The sequence below is a fragment of the Pogona vitticeps genome, chromosome 2 (assembly GCF_051106095.1).
Source record: "Pogona vitticeps strain Pit_001003342236 chromosome 2, PviZW2.1, whole genome shotgun sequence".
Taxonomy (NCBI): domain Eukaryota; kingdom Metazoa; phylum Chordata; class Lepidosauria; order Squamata; family Agamidae; genus Pogona; species Pogona vitticeps.
Genome location: NC_135784.1, coordinates 80,183,477 through 80,202,414, shown reverse-complemented (window position 1 = coordinate 80,202,414; position 18,938 = coordinate 80,183,477). Strand labels below are relative to the sequence as shown.

The 18,938-nt window shown below is 43.5% G+C and overlaps 1 long non-coding RNA gene across 2 annotated transcripts; it reads right to left on the bottom strand.

The window, feature by feature from the left end:
- Positions 1–685: 685 nt before the first annotated feature.
- Positions 686–12,611, bottom strand: LOC110076546 (uncharacterized). Of its 2 annotated transcripts, XR_002300119.3 has the most exons (4): positions 3,840–12,611; positions 2,755–3,711; positions 2,280–2,383; positions 686–1,669 (listed from the first exon to the last, which is right to left on the bottom strand). It is a non-coding gene; the product is annotated as an uncharacterized LOC110076546 (long non-coding RNA). The 2 variants fall into 2 exon arrangements; XR_012083599.2 differs by having other exon boundaries at positions 2,755–12,611.
- Positions 12,612–18,938: the final 6,327 nt, after the last annotated feature.

Below are 18,938 nucleotides of genomic sequence, written 5' to 3'. Positions count from 1 at the left end.
CAAATCCAAACAGAGTTCCAGTGCAGTTTTGGCCCAGCCCCAAATCCATGCTCTGTGACTGCATTTCTATTATTTCCAGAGTAGAACTTTGGTCTAGATGGGCGGGGTAGAAATCCAATGAAATAAATACATAGAAAAGTTCAGATGCTGAATTTCATATTTCACATTCCTCAGGATTTCAACTTCTTCACAGGCAGCAACTGTATATCTGACACAGGAGCAGACACATGGGTTGCCTGGTCACATCCCATGAAATGCAACTGTAATTCTCGTGTCATACACTGTTTGAAATCTGTTCAAATTAGAATGTCTGTTTTTGGTTTTGCATATATATATATATATTCCTTGTTCTATATATATAGAATGCAGATCAACCTCCCTTTTGGGCGGTATGTTTCCTGTGGATATGGTGGCAGCACCCTTCCCCTGGCTGACACACTGGCTGGTGAGTGCCCAGCCTTGTGGATTTTGGGTTCTGGACTCCCTTAGAGCATTGGGAGACTTGGGAACAAAACCAGACAGCTGGGAGAAAACATGGCCATGTTTAATGTTTCAGAGAGGTTTCTGGAAGCCTCCACACAGAAAGAAGTAATGAGTTACAAGTTACAGAACTACCTCTAACTAATTACTTTTTTATTTTCTTCTTTGAGAAGAAGGGCATAACAAAGTTCAGTTTCTCAAGCACTGCAACAAGAAGGATTGAACTACATTTTATTGGTTTATTTTTTTTTTAGGAAGGAAAAAGCACAGCAACAACAACAACAACAAAATAACAGGCCTCAAAACACATAATGAGTTTGTTTTTCAACATAATGAACTTTCACCCACTGTTGAGGTAGCTGGAGTTTTTAAAAGGAACTTCCCAAGTTTGGGCTTTTCCCTTTCCGAGCTAAAGAGCTGCAGGAGCTGAGGGACTTGCGTGCAAACTGAGAAACACCAAATCTTCTTTCGACAACACGAGATTATATGAAAAGACTCAAACTGCCCTGTAGCATACTTTAGTCTGGGCACATGCGCAACCAGGGAGTGTCCTATAACTTTTCGCTGCCTGAGGCACAGCCCCAAACTTCAGAGTCTGGTTGCCCTAGTGAAGGTAAGGTCATTCGGCACCAACGGTGATTTGGACCCATAAAGCAAAATATTCCCGAGGCACCTGCCAGTAAAAACACCATAGCAATGTAGGATGGTGGTAACTTTGCTGTCTTTTCCTGTTGCTCTGTGCTCTCCCTAATGTTAGGACCAGCCTCAAATCAAGAGAAAATGTTCTTCATGACGAGGCAGTGAGTGTTACCCCGGATCGTTATTCCATAGTAGAAGTGTGTTACTTAGTAAATACCCATTTACAGATGTGTAAATTGTTCTAAATCACACACCAACACATTTAGGCATGGAAAGGAAAGGGGGTGGAGAGGACCCTGGAGGGGGTGGGAAGGAAAGGGGGTGGAGAAAGCAGAAACAACTGAACGGCTGCTTAGACGAGGATGACGCTGTTGGGTGAAAGTGGATTCACGCCAGATCTTCTACTGAACAGGAATGGACTTGATCTTCTCTAAGAGTCCCTCTGGGCCAGCTCGGACCCTCTCAACAGATGGAACACCTGTTTTTCTTCCTGTGTTTCCACCTCCTCAGTAGCAGCCCTATTCCAGGACAGGCACCCACCTCTGCAGCCCTGTCAGATTCAGGAGTAATTCAGAAGAAACAGGGGATGAGGAAAAGAGGAAGGAAAGAAAGATGAGAGGGAGCATTAAAGATTGGAGACCCCCAAAAAAGAAAAAACCCAAAACAAAGCAGAGTTAACCACTTTATGCATTTACCAAAGCCATCTCCCTTAAAGTGATCCTTCCAGCTATTTTGGCCCAAAACACCCCAAAAGTAATAGCCCAATAATCGGACCAAAAGGATTCAGTTTGGCCACGAATCTGGGTCAGGCTGGAGCGCATTTCCTTGTGTGCCATATGATGGCTGGGAAATAGATAGCACCACACTGCCCCGCAAGTGGAACAAACTGGAGATTCTAGTCCTCAATATGCTCAATAAAAGGCCATTTGAATGGGAGTAGAAGACACTGCCTTACACCAAAGGCACCATGGGTCCACCTAAGCTCAGGGTTACTGTCTCAGATGGCAGAGAGCGTGTTCATAAACTGGAAAAACCGCTGATCTCAAACCCCAGATCTTGGGAGATGGGACAGGAAACAGGGGTTTTCCCTCTTGGCCATAAACCACCCACCACTAGTTGGCTCCCTCTTTTATCCGTCAACCGGGAACAGGAATACTCACTGCGTCATTTCAAGGTCCAGATCTTCCACCAACTTGTTCTTCTGATGGGGCGATTTCTGGAGGAGCTGCTCTTGCCGCTGCTGAAGCTCCCGTCTTGAGCCCCTCTGTGCCATTGGGAGACAGAAATTGGAAGAAAGGCAAAAGAAACAAAATAATGATCCTTATGAATGACTGAATTTTCCACTATTCCCACCTCTTTTGGGCTTCGTCCTGATTTCAGTTTGCGTGGCTAAGATTCCTCCCACTTCTCTGTCTGTGGAGGAGTGGCATTTTGACAAACTGAACAAAACAGTCAAATGAGCAAAAAAGTGTTGTGTTTTGTTTTTAAAACAGGATGCAATCAGGGCAACAACCAGCACCATTTGAAATAAAGATTGAATGGCAAGACAACAGTTCAAAGCCAAGTGTAGCATAAGAGTAGGAAAAAGGCCCTCCCCTTCTGCTCTGGTTTACTCCCTCGTTTTCATATACTCACAGCGAGGCCAGCTGGTCCTGGAAGCGCATATCCCCATTGGCTTGAGCCCCCAGGCCATGATCCTCTGATTTAGGAGGTTCTTCTGGAGAAGGTGAGAAAGCCTCAGAAGCACCTCCACAAGCATCCCAGCTAGCTTCAGCTACAAATTCAGACTTTTGATGTAATTCATTCAGGTCCACCAGCAGAGACACGTCTCCCTCTGAGCATCCCACTTTGCTGCCTTCTGTGGCATCTCCACCGCAGGGCTCGGGGGCTCAGGGATCACCAACAATTTCTCCACCCAGGGTTTGGGCACAGGAGGGGGTGCCAGTGAGGGTGATGGCAGCTGTGATCTTCTCACTGTTCCCATGCATATGTCTCCAGGTTGGGTGGGGCAGCCATGGGCATCTCCGCCAGGAGGAGACGTTGATTGTCTTCATCCCCATCGTTGGCCTGTTCCTCTTCTGCCTTGGGCAATTCCTCATCCCTGAAAACATTTGTGGGTGGGGTGAGGGTTTGGGTCAGATCATTATGGGATTGATCCCCATCGGCCTCACCCCCATGGGCCACGATCCTCCGGTTCAGGAGACAGGACAGAGAATGCTGAATCGGAAGGCGACCCCACGGGACCCACTTCACAGATGACATGCTAAGGAAGAGTTGGGTCTTCCATCAAACACTCCACCACCGAGCTTTGGGGCCGAGAGGGAGAGGGGCCCCTATCTATCAGTCTCTGGCCCCCTAAGCTTTCCTTTGGTGGGCTGTCTGGGGCCACAGACATGTTGAGATGGTTCCCAACAGGTCAGGCCACCTCTGGCACAGGGCTGGGGGGCTCAGGGGCTAATAGCAGCTGTTCCAGCCAGTGGTTTGGCTCTGGAGGGGACTCCGGGGAGGAGGATGGCAGAAGTGATCCATCCAAGGACAGAGCAGGTGACTTGAGTGGGCTCCCAATTGTGGGAGAAGCACCACGTCCGAAACCTTGGAGGGGAAAAAAAAAAAGAAATACCCTGTTACAACATGGGGGGAGGATATGTGGCTTCATGAGAAAATGCAGTTCAAGGGACTTCAGTCCTTTCCTGTTCTTTTTTTTTCCCACCTGGACTCACCTTTCTCTTCCTCCTTGGGAGGATTATCCAGATCAGGATTTGGTCTCCTTGTCCAAGTATGTGAGCGATGAACACAGTGAGACACAGCATTTTCTGATGGAAAAACAGGGACAACTCTGTGATTCCTCCACGCTGGCTGTCTCTCAACAGAGTGACCTTGGTCTCCCTCCTCCCAAGTAACACTGTTGTCAGGACATGGCCTGGCCAAAGTTTGTGAGGTCACAGAACACTGCCAACCTGAGCTGGCCAAGTAGGTTGACCAAAGGGAAAGCACTTACCTTGCATGTTAGTGACCTCCCTATTCATAGATGCATGAAAAATGAATATCTCCTTTCTCTGGATCTCTGATACCGCTGATGACCAAGCCGTGGTTAAGCACAAGTACAAAATAGGCTCATTTGTATATATAGATTTATCTCTATCATAATGATTGCTGGTGTTGTCCAGTACTTCAGTATTTTGAAATAGAATTTCATGTCCAGTTTTGTCCTGCTGCTGATTTTTCCGGTTGTTTTAATCTACAGTGTCTCTCGTTTTCTTTGAATCTGGTGTGAATGCTGCGTTAAGTGGTTCTAATATATACCTGTCCACAACTGCAAGGTATGCGGTATACTCCTGCAGTGGTGAGGGGGTCCCTTTTGTCCTTTGCTGACTGTAACATTTGTTGTATTTTTGTGGTGGGTCTGAATACTGTTTGTAAGTTTTGTTTTTTCAAAAGTTTCCCCATGCGGTCCGTGACCCCTTTGATGTATATGCTCTGCAACACAGCACGGACAGAGTTCCTACTCCAGTCCTCTGAAGATGCCGGCCACAGAGACTGGCGAAACATCAGGAAGAAAAACCTTCAGAACATGGCCAAAGAGCCCGAAAAACCCACAACAACCATCAGATCCCGGCAGTGAAAGCCTTCAAGAATACATAGCAGAATGTACTTCAGTTTTACTTGTGCTGAAAGCTTCGGAAGAAAAGCCATGTTCTAGAATTGTTAAGATGCAAAATAAATGTGAGGTACAATTGAATGCTTCCACGTCATCAATCCTTTGCACACTTTAGGTTCTGGATGTGTAAATTGATGAAAATTGCCTCAAACAGGGAACAATTACAAGGCGGACTTGAACTTTGAGCCTTCCTGAATCTAATCATTGGAAACAGCCCTGGGGATCACTGTTCTCCTTTGGGTCCAGTGACCTCCATGTGGAATCCTTGTTGGTTCAAAAAGCCACATGGCCAGACTAAGCTTAGGAACAGCTATTCTTGTTGGGTTTCCTGGCTGGCCACTGCCTACAAAAGATTAACAGACTGAAAGCTCCAAGATGAGAACGAAGTCAAGCAGGAGCCAGAGGCACGTGATCCAAACGACAAGCTTTGTTCCAGAGACAGCAGCTAATGATCAGATGGAAGGCTGGACATCTCAGTGAGGCAGAGCACCTGGTTGCAGAGCTAGCGGCCATTGTGCTACCCAGAGGGAAGAGGCAACCTGTGCAGCTGTGAGGCCAGGTGCACAGTCCCAGGACACCCCCCCAAAAGAAGGGAATGCCAAACCACTTCTGAGTACTCCCTTCCTGAGAAACACTGGCAAGGGTTACTTTAATTGGAATCGAACTGACATCAATCACAACCATCCCTCACTCTTTGGATTTTTGGACTTTTCCCCAACACATACATACACTGGCATGGGTTACCACTAGTTGGAATGGACCTGACAGCACATACATATTAAAAATAAGCAAACACTCGGGTTCAAGAGGTAGAAAGTGGGGAAAGGCCAGTTTGCCTCCTCTCACTGAAATGGGCTCCCCTGCAGGTGACCCCCCCATGGCCCCATCCCCATCTCCACTGCAGAACCCTATCAGCAAAAGCACAAGTATATACTTCCTGTCAGGATTATGTATTAATTTCCAGTTTCATATCACAGCAGCTTAGTACTCAGCTTGTTACTATTGAAGAGGAATAATCACTATGAAAAAATGATAATACAGGAGCTTATTGGTTTTTTAATTTAAATAAATGCATTTATTTATAGTGCAGGACAACAGATCTTGAAGTTGCCTTCATAACAACTTAGGGGTGCCTTCCATGTCTGCTGTTGTGTCTCAATTGAAACTAAAATGGAGGAACTAGATGATAAAAATTACCTCAGAGGAAGAAGGAAGCAAGCCCAAGAGTACTAGTCTACATGTAGATCTGGAAAATCCAAGGAGAGAAAAACACAATCAGCTATGCATCTCCAAGCTGATGTAGATCACCTGCTACCTTAGTTGCTGCTCTTTTTCAATATTCCTAAATCATGGTGGCAGGCATGTGCCATGCATGGACATTTTCTACAGCAGGTATTCTACTTATGACATTGTTCTAGATCAACACATGCCTGCATTATTTTAGCAGTATGCCTCTCGTTCCTGCCAGATGAGAAGAGAGGGCCAACAATGCAGATGATGGATGATAGAGGAGGAACAGAATCTTCAATTCTTATCTTATTTCCCTCTCCTTTGCACCTCAGTTCACAAACAGTATGTGGATGTGTGATATTTTTTAAAAAAACTGTAGTTAAATTACAAATCCACTTTTGCACATAAGCATGATTTAAAAAAATATAAAGACAAAGTGGGAGTGGGGCATGACATTCCCATCCTATGACATTGCACCCAGGCCCGTAATATGCCCAAGGTAAGAGTGTGCATGTCCGTCCGCAACAGAAAAAAGCACTGCAACGTTGGTGTGCGTTACAACTGATCTTGCGGCTCTTTGCAGCTCACCAGAGTAAACACCTTTCCTCCAGATTATGGCAAAAATGTGCTCCCTACCCTGAAGTCTGCCTGCTCCCGCCACAGCAGATTAAGATTAGAAAAAAGGGGAGACAAATAGAGTACGCGCTCTGCCCACCACCATCCTCTTCCTGCTTCCCCCTTGAGGCCTCGCTAGACAAGACAAAGCTTCCATGGGGAGAAACGGTGGGCCTTTAAGAGCAAAAGACTGCCTGCTTATTTTGACATGACCTTGCCACAATGCACATTTGGCAAATTAGCTTGCTTTTGTTTTGTAATTAGTCAATTGAGAGATAACAGGGCTTCTTTCCCATCTCTGGTGTCTGAGTTATACAGTGCTGAAAGATTTGCTTGCCTGCAGGAATAACCATTTTAAGAGGAAGCCATTACCAATTTGCCTCAGCGTGTGATCTGATGCCTAGAAAGGTCCTCTTCAAAAGCTTGCTTTCTTTGCCTGTGTGTGCATTTGTAGTCGTTGGTTTGACTCTGTTCCAAATACGTCCATACAGGTCGGGCCTTGGAAGTCAGACATAAAATGAGAGCTTTGAACCTTCCAAAGGGTAAGACCTCTCTGGACCTATGTTTAGCCCATGGCTGCCTCTCAGTCCTGCCTTGTTTGTGTTTCTGTAGGTGTAGGTATTTTTTATCATTAATATTGTTGCTCTTCTATGGATGGCTATGTCTTGCTCTCTTGCTGTCCTTCACACCGCAGAATCCCTGGAATCACCCAAAGCAGCTGCTTCCTTTAAAGAATTAGGCTCCTCTTAGAATCTCACTCCCTTCCTCTTGGTTGGACAGCTGTCCCCAGAGGGGTTGGCTCCCGCCTCGCCTCGTTTCCTGGAAGTCTCGCACCGCAAGCAAAAGAAGAAGAGAGACACACTGTTCTGAGGAAAGCTGATGGCAGAAGGGATTTGGTTGAGAAGAGAAACTTCTTGGAGAAGTTGTACAGCCTTTGCAAACAGCTGTTGTCAGGAGTCAAGAACCTCACCCCCACATCATAAGGACTTTCCTAACAAGCATTAGTTCAGAACTTCCAATATCTGCAGAAAAAAAATCATGTGACAAAATCTCCAGTAGAGAAGAAGTGCATTTCCTAGAAAACACTCACTGTGCCTTGTATGGTTGCTAGGTTAGTAGCTCTTGTTCCCTGAGATCCCAGATCTCTCTCAGGGAGCATATTCCTCTCTGTGTGTGTGAAAAAGAGAGAGAGAATTTAGAAATTCAGGGCTGATTTTAAAATACAATGTGTGATTTCCAGTAGCTAAAGGGGATAGCAGAAAGGACATGGGTGCTTCTGTGCATGTGTAAATGAGCAAGTTATGAGAATGAACCCCAAAATCTAGGATTACCAGAATGGGAGACCCATACTCCTTCACATTTTAGGTCCAAAGACAGCAAAGTGAAGCAACATGTGCACTTAAAGCACTCTCTGGGTGGTTTAAAATTTTATGCAAGCTACACAGTGCACACATACCCAGCAAGCTGAGTACTCAATTTACCAACCTCAACGGAAGGTTGCATCAATCTCAAGACCTGAGCCCAGGATCAAACACAGGTCACCAGCAGAGTCTTTGCTGCAGTACTACAGTTTAACCACCACACCACTAAGACCTAGAGAATGGATACCAAAAGCTGAGTCTCAGAGCCAAAACATTACTTCCTGGTCATTTCCCCAGGGTCAGGTATTGCTGCTGGTCCTACCTCCAGATGTCCATGTATCTACATAGCTGTCTCCAGAGTAGAGGCATATGTGTGGGCAAACACTGAGGTGTTAGGTTTGATGTGAACAGGACAGCAGGACTGCCAGGTGTTACTAGTTGTTTGGAAGATTACACACAAGTAGCTGGCCACATGTAGACTTCTGAATTGCAGCCACCCCTCCCAAAATGTGGTCATCTAGAACACTGGTTCTTAACCTTGGGTTACTCAGGAGTTTTGGACTGCAACTCCCAGAAGCCTTCACCACCAACTGTGCTGGCTGGGGTTTCTGGGAGTTGCAGTTCAAAACATCTGAGTAACAAAGGTTAAGAACCACTGATCTAGAACACAGAACCCCAACCTGTGGCCCACAGACTACATGTAGCCCCCCATGCTCTTTCTGTGCAGCCCTTCAATCTGCTTGTCTACTGCTATCACCCTCAAGAATTTTTCCCTCAGACCCACACTGTTCTTGCCTCAAGCTGCACCATCTACTGCTGTTTTTCCTGTCCCCCCCCCCTTTTTCTTTATGAAAAAACATAGTAACAACAACATTTCTTCTGGTCTCCATGGTCCCTTCTGTCAGACCCCTTTTGTCACGTCCTCCATAACAACATTTTGGCCATTCTGGGTGCTTTACTAGCCAGCACAGCTCAGATACCTGTACCACTCCGCTTTTTCACTCCCTTCTCCATGCATTACCATGTTGAAGGCTATAGGGGTTTGTAAGGGTGATAAAGCAGCTGCCTGGGTGGGTACAGGAGATGTCTTGATGTCTTTCTCAAGGAGAAAGGAAAAGGTCGAGAAGTATTTTCTGACTCTGGATGGATTTTTTTATTTGGCTTTCTTCACTGATATCATGGAACATCTGAACACAATGAATCTAAGGTTGCAGGGGGAAGGAATGCTTGTGTATAGCATGTATTCTAAATAAAAAAAATTAGGAATTTACTGCAGGCATGTTTACAGTCTTTGGCATCACATACATCTGTGAGCAAACTTTTTCCAAAATGAAAACTGTGAAATCGAAGTGTAGGTTAAGACTTACGGGTGAACATTTACATGACATTTTAAGGCTGTCTTGTCACAAACCTTGACCTGGACATTAATGCCTTGGGTACCAGGAAACAGCTACCAAAATCACACTCACCAGGTAAGCATGTGTAGCTAAATAAAAGGATTCCACAGTAAAATATTGTTCCAGAATGGGCTGCATTCAAGTTACCATTTCTTCACTGACCTCTGAAGGTTTACTTCTGATCTAAATCTAATAATTTTGTTACCTTTTCTATTTAAGATGTGGGTTCTTTTGACACTGGGTACTCTAATGTCCCAGACGTTTGGGGACCCTTGATCTAGAAGACAGGACAACTGCATTCTGTTACTTCACATGACTACTGAAGAGGGTTCCTCTTTGTACTATAACAGCAGAAGATAGTCAAGTTACTTTTTTTGCAGTACATTCCCCAGAATCTCCCCATCTGTCTGGCTAGTATACTTGCCAACCAGTAACTTTCTCAGTCTCTACCCATTAGCACTTCAGTTTGTGCCCTATATACTGTATTATGATTCTGGGCTGAGGTCTGGAGTTCTAGGTTTGTACAGGTTTCTCCATGTATCGCCTACCCATTACTCAGCAGTCAGAAACTGCTGGGTGCAATTTATCAGAAGGACAGAAACAGATTCAAAAAGGGTCCTCCAAGACTCACCATCTCTCTGGAAGCAAGAATCCACAGCTGTGACTGAACTGTGAAACCTCATATGGAGTACAGGACACCCTTGGTAATTCAAATGCCACATGGAAGCAATACCTTTATAGACCAATACAAATGTGTACAAAGTGTGCACAATCACACAGAGAAACACACCAGCTTTCAAGAACATTTCCTTGAGTTTATAGAAGAAGACAGTGAGGATGGTTCTCCCCCAGAGCTTCAGAAATATGATATGGGTATCATACGTCAGATAAGAATGTTGTACAAACTCTGCTCCAACCCACTTCTTCCTTTAGGAAGTAAGCCCCCTTCAGTAGAAGTCCAACCAAATCCTTGTCTGACCTTTCAAGACTTTTAGTGAGAGATACTTTACTTCCTTTTCACAATCAGTAGCAGCTATGAACAATACTTGCACTTATTTGTTGGGGGAAGGCATAATTAACTATGCCAAAGCAGAAATGTGTGTGTTTCACTTGCTGCTGACTTGCATCCGACTTACAGTAATCCCAACGGGGTTTTCAAGGGAAGAAAAAATGTTTTACGGATTGGTTTTACAAGTACCACCCTCCCCCACCCCCTAGTGAGTTTCCATGCCTGAGCAGGGATTTGAAACCAGGTCTCCTGAGCCCTGATCCATCACTTTATCCAGTACACTGTACTGGTACAAATACAATTGTGTAAATGAGCTTTTGGTCCTTTGTTTTCATTTTGCCAACAAAAGAAAAACTGCAAATGGCAAGAAGTTAACTGGGGTATCTCTTGCCTCCCAAATCAGTTTTGTACCACAGATTATAAACTTTGGCTGATATCTCAGCAAGGCCAAAAACATTGATCCTGAAACCTGAATATTAAAATGACATTATTCTATATTTCAGCTGACATGATTTCAGATTGGCTTTAGAGACAGACAGTACCAGAGATTCCTGGCTGCTGTACATCAGGTATTCGGAGCAATTATAAATGCTAATAATGCAGGTGTCCATGAAAACATGTGGCAACTTTTTAATTAAAAACATCAAAGAATATATATGTATTTTAGAAGCTGGAGACCCACAGGAAGGTAAAAGTTAAGCAAGAAATAATACTTAATGATAAAACTGTTAAGACTAATTTCAGGTTTGGCTCTGCATTTTACAGCATTTCTCCACCAGAGTTATTATTATTTCTTTTTCAATTTCCTAATCATACATGCTCTGTGTCCAATTTTTTTCTTGAAAGATGTCAATTGTGTAATGTTTTCTGGGTCACTTTGACCTGAAACATGCCCAGAAGTTCCTACCAGCTCCAGCTGAATTTGGCAGTCTTGTGGAATGCTGCTCAAAGACTTGGGTCTTCTAACTGAAACTTTTTTGCTAATAGTATTATATAAGCTATGAAAATGCTTTATAACCAGACTATATCTTAAAATCCCGTTGGAGTTTACTAATGGCAAACTGGAAGACTTAAGTATAAGTTGCTGTGTTGCTGAAAGCTAAGACTAAATTCAGCTGTCGGGAAAAGGCAGAGTGCTTCCTAGCTATTTTTGAGGCAGTAAGTGCTGGATAAGTTTTCAGTCGATGGAAAAGCAAACACTCATAATAGAGTGTATAAAAGGGATCAACAGAAAGTTGTGTTTTTTTAAAAAAAATAAACATTTTCAAGAAGGGTAGCCATCAAATAAAATCTGAGCTCCAGGGCTAACATGACCATTTCTTTATAACATACTGGTTTTAGATGTTCCCAATGTGGCCAGCATCAAATGAAAAGTAAGTTGTTTTTCATTTCGGAGCTTTTTTCCTCTGCTGGAATCAGAGTTCCAAATCTGATGGAACTATGACCAAAGAAATATTTACTTTGCTGGAGGTTTCTTGAAATTGTAAATGGATGTTTTCTAAGAAGATAACATGAAAGAGACCCAGGATGAATTCTTTTTTTAAAAAAAAAGTGTGATCAGTATTGGAGATTATTTATTTTTATATTTTAAATGAAAACAAAAGTTCAATGGGCAAAATTCTCTATCTCCTTTCTGGTTGCACAACGACATGTCGCATGAGGAGAGGTGCTCCTGTGGATCTTGCACAGTGAGCTGAACCACTACCTCCTTGCCTGAATGAAATCCCCACTTGTTTCAACAAGGAAATCTTAGGCTCGCAAAACTGCAGTTCGGCAATTACTAGATGCAAGTCGGAGATTGGAGGAGGCTCTGCCGGTTATCAACCAAACACTGGCCAATAGGACTCACTCTGAAGTACCCACCTGTAAGCCTAAATAAACTTCGCTAACACAGGACACTAGAGATAGGCAATGTATACACTGAGTGGAGAGCAGGCTTACAAATGGCTCGCATCAATAGACATTCCAAGAATTCATATGCAATGCAGCTTTATCAGTGAGGTGTACCCTTGATCTTCTTTCTTGTTAAGCAGAAAACTCTAATTTCTGATATAATCCTCTAAATATAATGGGAAGAGGCTGGTTGGATAGCTCAGTGGGAGAGGCATCTGGCTGCAGAATCAGATGTTGGGAGTTCTGTGCTTCCAGGGAAAAGAGATAACCTGTGTGGCCTTTGCGGCTTTGGGCAAACTGCACAGTTTCAGGCCGTCCTCAGAAGAAGAGAAGAGTAAAGCACTTCTGAGCATTCTCTACCAGGAAAACCCTGAAAACGATCACCATAAGTCAGAATTGACTTGACAGCACACAATATTATTATTATTCAATAATAATAATATTGTGTGCTATAATAATAATAATAATAATAATAATAATAATAATAATAATAATAATAATAATAATAATAATAATAATAATAATAATAATAATAATAATAATAATAATAATAATAATAATAGTAACGTGTACTATCAAGTCTCTTGTTGTTCAAAAACACCAGGCACGGTCAATTAAAATTATTGGAAGGGGAGCGGGTTTTTGCTCCAGGCTGTGACCCGTTTTACCTCTGACAGGGTGGAAGTGTCCTCCAACAGAATTTTTCAGGCATGGTTGCTGTTTCCTTGGTAAATTTCTCTTGAGCTCATTGCTGTGTCTCCATTCTCCCCCCCCCCCCCCCAATAAGAAGGCTTATTGCATTTCAGTGCCATTCTGCTTCCTCTTTGGGCACCCTTAAATGTACCAATAACCCAGACCAGGGATCCTCCTTAAATATACACCCCCAATCTCGTGGGGGTTCTGGTTCTCTAGGTTGCTCTATTTCTAGAAAGTAATATTCTTTCCCCTGTTCCTCTAGGCATCACTCTAGGCCTCTTCGTCTTCACCTTCCCTGTCCTTCCCCCTGTGGCCTCATCTCCTGTCTTCCTAGCCTCGTGGGTCTTGCCCTCCTCCTTCTTACTTTTTCTACACCCAGCCTCTCCCAGTGCTCTCTTTATAGTTCCCATACCCCAGAGCTCCTTTTTCTCTCCTGGGGGTCATTCCCCTTTTCCCGGGCTTTCTTCTTTTTCCAGGCCTTTTTGTTTGTCCAGATAATCTCATAGGCCAACACAGTTTCTCCCCAGTCATCAGGGGAGCCGGAGGTGTTAAACTCGGCAGGTCCTGGGGGAGGATGGGATGGGACAGCTGATAGGGGCCTCTGTGCTTTACACAGGCTCTTTCACAGAATGAATGAAAGACATTTCACCATACCCATGACTGCTGATAACCCATAACTAAGAAAATACACCCTGTTTGCATTTCAATAGTGGTTCTCTGACATCAGAGGTGCCCATAGGATGGCTGACCTCCCTGTTGTAAGCATGTGGGGCTGCAGCTGCCCTTGTGACAATGAAATATTCATACACCGGACTATTTGTATGAACCTGCAGCTCCACATGGGAGCTAGACATATGGCCATCAGAATATATGTGGTTGTGGGAGCCCTTTTTGACCCACTGCACCTGCCCAAACTGACCTGTAGCAGTCTTGTGCCATTTCAGTTCCTTTGAGTTGGGTTTACACAGTTTAACTTCCTAAGGGTTGTACTCTATAGGTCAGATCTGGTCATCTATCACTCTATCACTCAGATTAATATTCAAAGGTTTTCCCTTGCACCCTAGATCTCATTTGCTCTTCCCTGTACAAAGTCCCATTCAGTTCTGAACCCCAACATGCTGCTATGGTAGTGGAGAGTACTACAGGCTGTAGTGCTTCCTCTACAGCCTGGACACGGACTGGATGGCAGCCTTAAGCATCATCATTTTCTTAAGTATTTAAATCTGAGATAAATATTAAGGGAGGACAGAATCATACACAATAACAGGAGTTTCCATATGAGCTTCCACAAGCCCTGAAGCTATTGGAATTATTAAATATACTGAGTAATTAAGTAATTAAGTAATGGGAGAACTTCGCAGCACTCCTGAAATGTTTTGGATTACAAATCTCTTAGTCCCTTGCCCACTTGCTAAATTCCCTGGAGATTCTATAAATTGTACTATAACACTAGGTCAGCAACAAATCTGATGCAGAAATGTAAGATGGGTGGCACTGGGACTGAAAGAAATATGTCTGAAAACTATTGGTAGGGGATGTTTCTTAACAGACCACAACCTATTGATAACAGTATGTATGAAATGTATCTATGGGTCTTTATAGACCACAAGCTAAACCCAAGTCAATTGTGTGATGCAGAAGCAAAAACGTCTAGAGCAGTGGTTCCCAACCTTGAGTAACCCAAATGTTTTTGGAGTACAATTTCTGGAAACTCCAGGCAGCACAGCTGGTGGTGAAGGCTTCTGGGGGTTATCCAAGGTTGAGAACCACTGGTCTAGGGCAATTCTACGCTTCATTGACAGATGTTCAGGGTCCGGACCAATGAAAGTACTAGAACCACAGCTTTGGACCAAACTCGCCATGTGTCCATTTCTGTGAATTCCAGTTTCAGAAAAAATATCAACAAGCCAAAATACAGTGGTGCCTTGACTTCTGAACACCCCGACATACGACCATGTCGAATAACAACCAGGTCTGGCCCCAAAATTTTGCTTCAAGTTGCGACCGGAGCTTCGAGTTACAACCAGAAAAAGGCAGGGGGAAAAGGCAGGGAATTCAAATTGCTAACTGTTGGTGGCGAAGAGGCTTCTTCTTTGTAGCTCTTTTGCCCCAGCGGTTAGAGAGTGTGCAATCGGAGGAGGCTTCAGACTGTCTGGTAAAGTAAAGTGCTGCTTTCTGCTTTCTAAAAATTGTTCTGGATGGGTTTTGCAGCATGGTTTTCGGCTGGGTGGTGGGATTATGTTTCTATGCTGTGATGGGTCTTGCAGGGTTTGTTTGTTTTTTGGTGTCCCCCCCCCATTTCCAATGAGTCTTGCAGGGTTTGTTTGTTTTTTGAGTCCCCCCCCCATTTCCAATGGGTCTTGCATGGTTTGTTTGCTTTTTGGGGTCCCCCACCCATTTCTGATGGGTCTTGTCAGGTTTGTTTGCTTTTTGCTTTGCCTTTTTGCAATTCGAAATGGTCTTGCACGGTTTGTTTGATTTTTGCTTTGCTTTTTTTTGCATTTCTGAAGGGTCTTGCATGGTTTGTTTGCTTCCCCCCACTTCGGCCAGAATGGATTAATCACATTTCCGATGGGTCTTGCATGGTTTGTTTGCTTTTTGCTTTGCTTTTTGTTTTTTGTTGTTGTTGTTTTGCATTTCCAAAGGGTCTTGCATGGGTTGTTTGCTTTTCTTCCCCCCCCCCCCCTTCGGCCAGAACGGATTAATCGTGTTTCCAATGGGTCTTGCAGTTTGTTTGTGGGGTTTTTGGTCATTTTTTTCCTTCGGCCGGAACAGATTAATTGCATTTCAGTGCATTCCTATGGGAAATGGCGCTTCACCTTACAACCATTTTGAGTTATGACTGGAGTGCCGGAACCAACTAAGTTCGTAAGTCAAGGCACCACTGTGTGTCCAGAAGAGGACAACCAGGATGACAAAGCATCTGTCAATGGCTCTATAAAGAAGAGCTGAGGACTTGGTTATCTTCAGCTTGCAGAAGAGAAGACTAAGAGATTATATGTTAACCATCATCTTTAAATAACAGAACGGCTGTCACATGGAAAAGGCTGCAACCGTTTTCTCCTGACGTGAAAGGCAGGATTCAAACCAGCACATTCAAATTACAAGAAAGAAGAGTTCAGCTATAAGTTTAAAACTTCCTGACAGTAGTTGTTGAAGAGCAGAATGGATTACCTGAAAAGGTGGCAAACTCTCCTTCATGAGAGGTTTTGTGGGTCTGGGGTTTTGTTTTGGACTTAATGGCCATCTGTTAGAGTTGGTCTAGTTGGATTCCTGCACTGACAGAGGACTGGACTCAGTGAGCCTCGAGTCCCCTTCTGATCTTACAGTTCTAGAATTCTGTGATCTAGAGGGTAAACAGTTCCACATCTCTGAAGTAATGGACAGTCACTATTTTGGAAACACATATCAGGCTTTTTTCTATATCAGGGCCTTCCCTTTTCTGGTATTCTGAAGTAGTTGTCCATCATTTTTCCTTACTTTCCATGCCTATGTTCCATTGTCTACTCTTCTGGCACTCAGTAACATTTTTTCCAAATTACTTCACTGAGCCTTGTGGTGATGCTGGCTTCCCAAAATAATTGGTGGTGGGCTGAAGGAACTGTAACTTCCTCTAGATCTAAAGTTGGGGAGGCAGTTGCACATGTTCCCTATCATTATGACCAGCAGTAGGTAAAACTGTTAACCCATATTTGTTTTTATTGTCAAGTTGTCAAGAGTACCAGCAGCTCTTTATGCCTCTAGGCTTGTCTACACTGTTCAGGATCTATGTAAGAGTGATGTAGAGCAGAACCTAGGCAGGGATAGCAGAGCAAGCTCTGGTGACTGTTCATAAATGATGGCAAAAGGACAAAAAAGCATTGAACCCAATCTGCTGTCCCAATAAATTCACAAGAGACCACACCATCCTATGGAACATGCTTTGTGCTACGAACATACACATGGCACTATACGTAAAGCACCGTGCCGTCATTCCATCAATTTCCTTCTCTCATCCTTGAGGTATCGATACTATATAGCTCAGTTGGAATCATATGGATACAAGAGAGAGTTACTAATGGGTGCAGAGAAATTATCAAGCTCACAGAAGTAAATGAGGCAATGATCCTTCCAAAAGAGTGCCCAGAATCCTGAGCAGTAGCATCCTACACTCCAACATTTTATTGCAGCTACCAATGATTAGCTCCTTAATGTCACATTTGGTAAAATTACACGAAATTAGATTATAGCTGCAGTGAATTTTTTGCTCAATAAATTCTAAAACTTACTGTTTTTCTTCTCTGAATAGTTGAAAATTTGCTGGACGTTTAGTAAACATTTCCTAGTTGTATTTGATGTCTGATTATTTGATTGCAAATAAAAATTTATTAGGGTACAAGCTGTACCATCCAAATTCCACTCTGCTTATGGTAGTCCTCGATTCCCCTCTCCTTACTCACTAATTCTGGCCTTTGCACTGCAGACATTTTGAGAAGAACAAAGATTTCACTCAGTGGAGAGGGAAATGGTGTCTTTTTCATCTAGATGTGGAGGGGGCGAGGAGCTAGTTCATGTGCATAGTTTCATCCACAGAGCATTGCAAGTCATTTACGGTCCACCCACCACTCACCAGTGACGATTAAGGATTACAAGCTATAGAACGCTCTCAGGTTGCTAAGCTCTGCAGCTGTTCCGAGCGGGTATGTAAAGGAATTTGTGCAAAGTGTAAACTGGCAGCATTGGGTGAAAAAGTTGGACAGGACCTACCATTTGAACCTACTGTTTTGCTGACCAAAGTACTTGCTTGTCCCAATACCAGTTTTTACAAGACTCCACACAGCAAGCAGCCGACAAAGTTCTGGCACATCAGTACTTTCAGATAAACAGAGCGAAGTTCTATGATCATGAATTTTATTTTCATTTTTCCAGCTTCTGTGAAATGATCCCCAGGATGATTTCTTCTTCCTCTTGCTTTTGTTTCTGGTTGCTCTTTGGATGTTTGGTCCTCCAGGCTCCCGATACATAACGCTGGCTTTTAGACCAAGCAGTGCTGCTAGCACCTGACCCGAACGAGCTGAATTTGTCTCATTTCAGTATTTGACAGAAGCTCATTTAAGAGAGAACATTCCTCCATAGAACTGCTCTTAAAAGAGTGAAATGGTCAATCCTTCCATTCTTATACTGTCCATGTGGCTATGAAGCAAGCAAGGGAAGGCTTGATTACACCTACCAGAAGAACCCCAGTTATATCAAAGTGGGCTATTGTTGAGATAGTTTGCTGAGAAGCTGCCATTCTGTGGAGCAAGTAAGTAACAGAAGAAACCCCGTAATAGCTCTGATGATGATCAATTTGGCATAGCAAGGCTCTGGTAGTGGTTGACTCTAGTGGCAGTGAGTGGGTGACGGCAGTTATACCCCCCAGCACTCTGCCACCTGGGGTAACCAGCCTAGACATCCTGGCCTTATAACTTTCTATAGTCCAAAGGGTATGGAGGGTTCTCTTTTACCAGTTGCTTGCACAGTCCTTTGCCAAAATGATAAGATGATTCTACCCCTCCTTCTCAGGTCACAAACGAAGGACATTGCCATCAGTAATAATGCTATTTAGCATTCTTGTGCCTGTACATGGACCACAATGAGGTCAAAGAGCATAATTCTTAAATCTAAATTTACATTCTAATCCAGAGTTTCCCAGCCTTTTTTAGCCAAAGTCCCTTTTGTTAAATTTAAGGATCTCATGCCCCCTTCGAACTTGTCTCTCCTAATAGTTCTGAGAAATAAAATGCTGTAGCCCAAATCAAATTAGTGAATTTTTTAAAATCAGTCTTCAGAAACTCGTACAATATTTACAGCACAATTCAGATCAGAGATAGGAAATAACTAATTACAAGGAATCTAGTTACTTGTAACTAGTTCTTTTGAGTAATGAGTAATGCAAGTAGCAGTCAGAAAGATACTTTGCAGGTAGAATAAATAACATC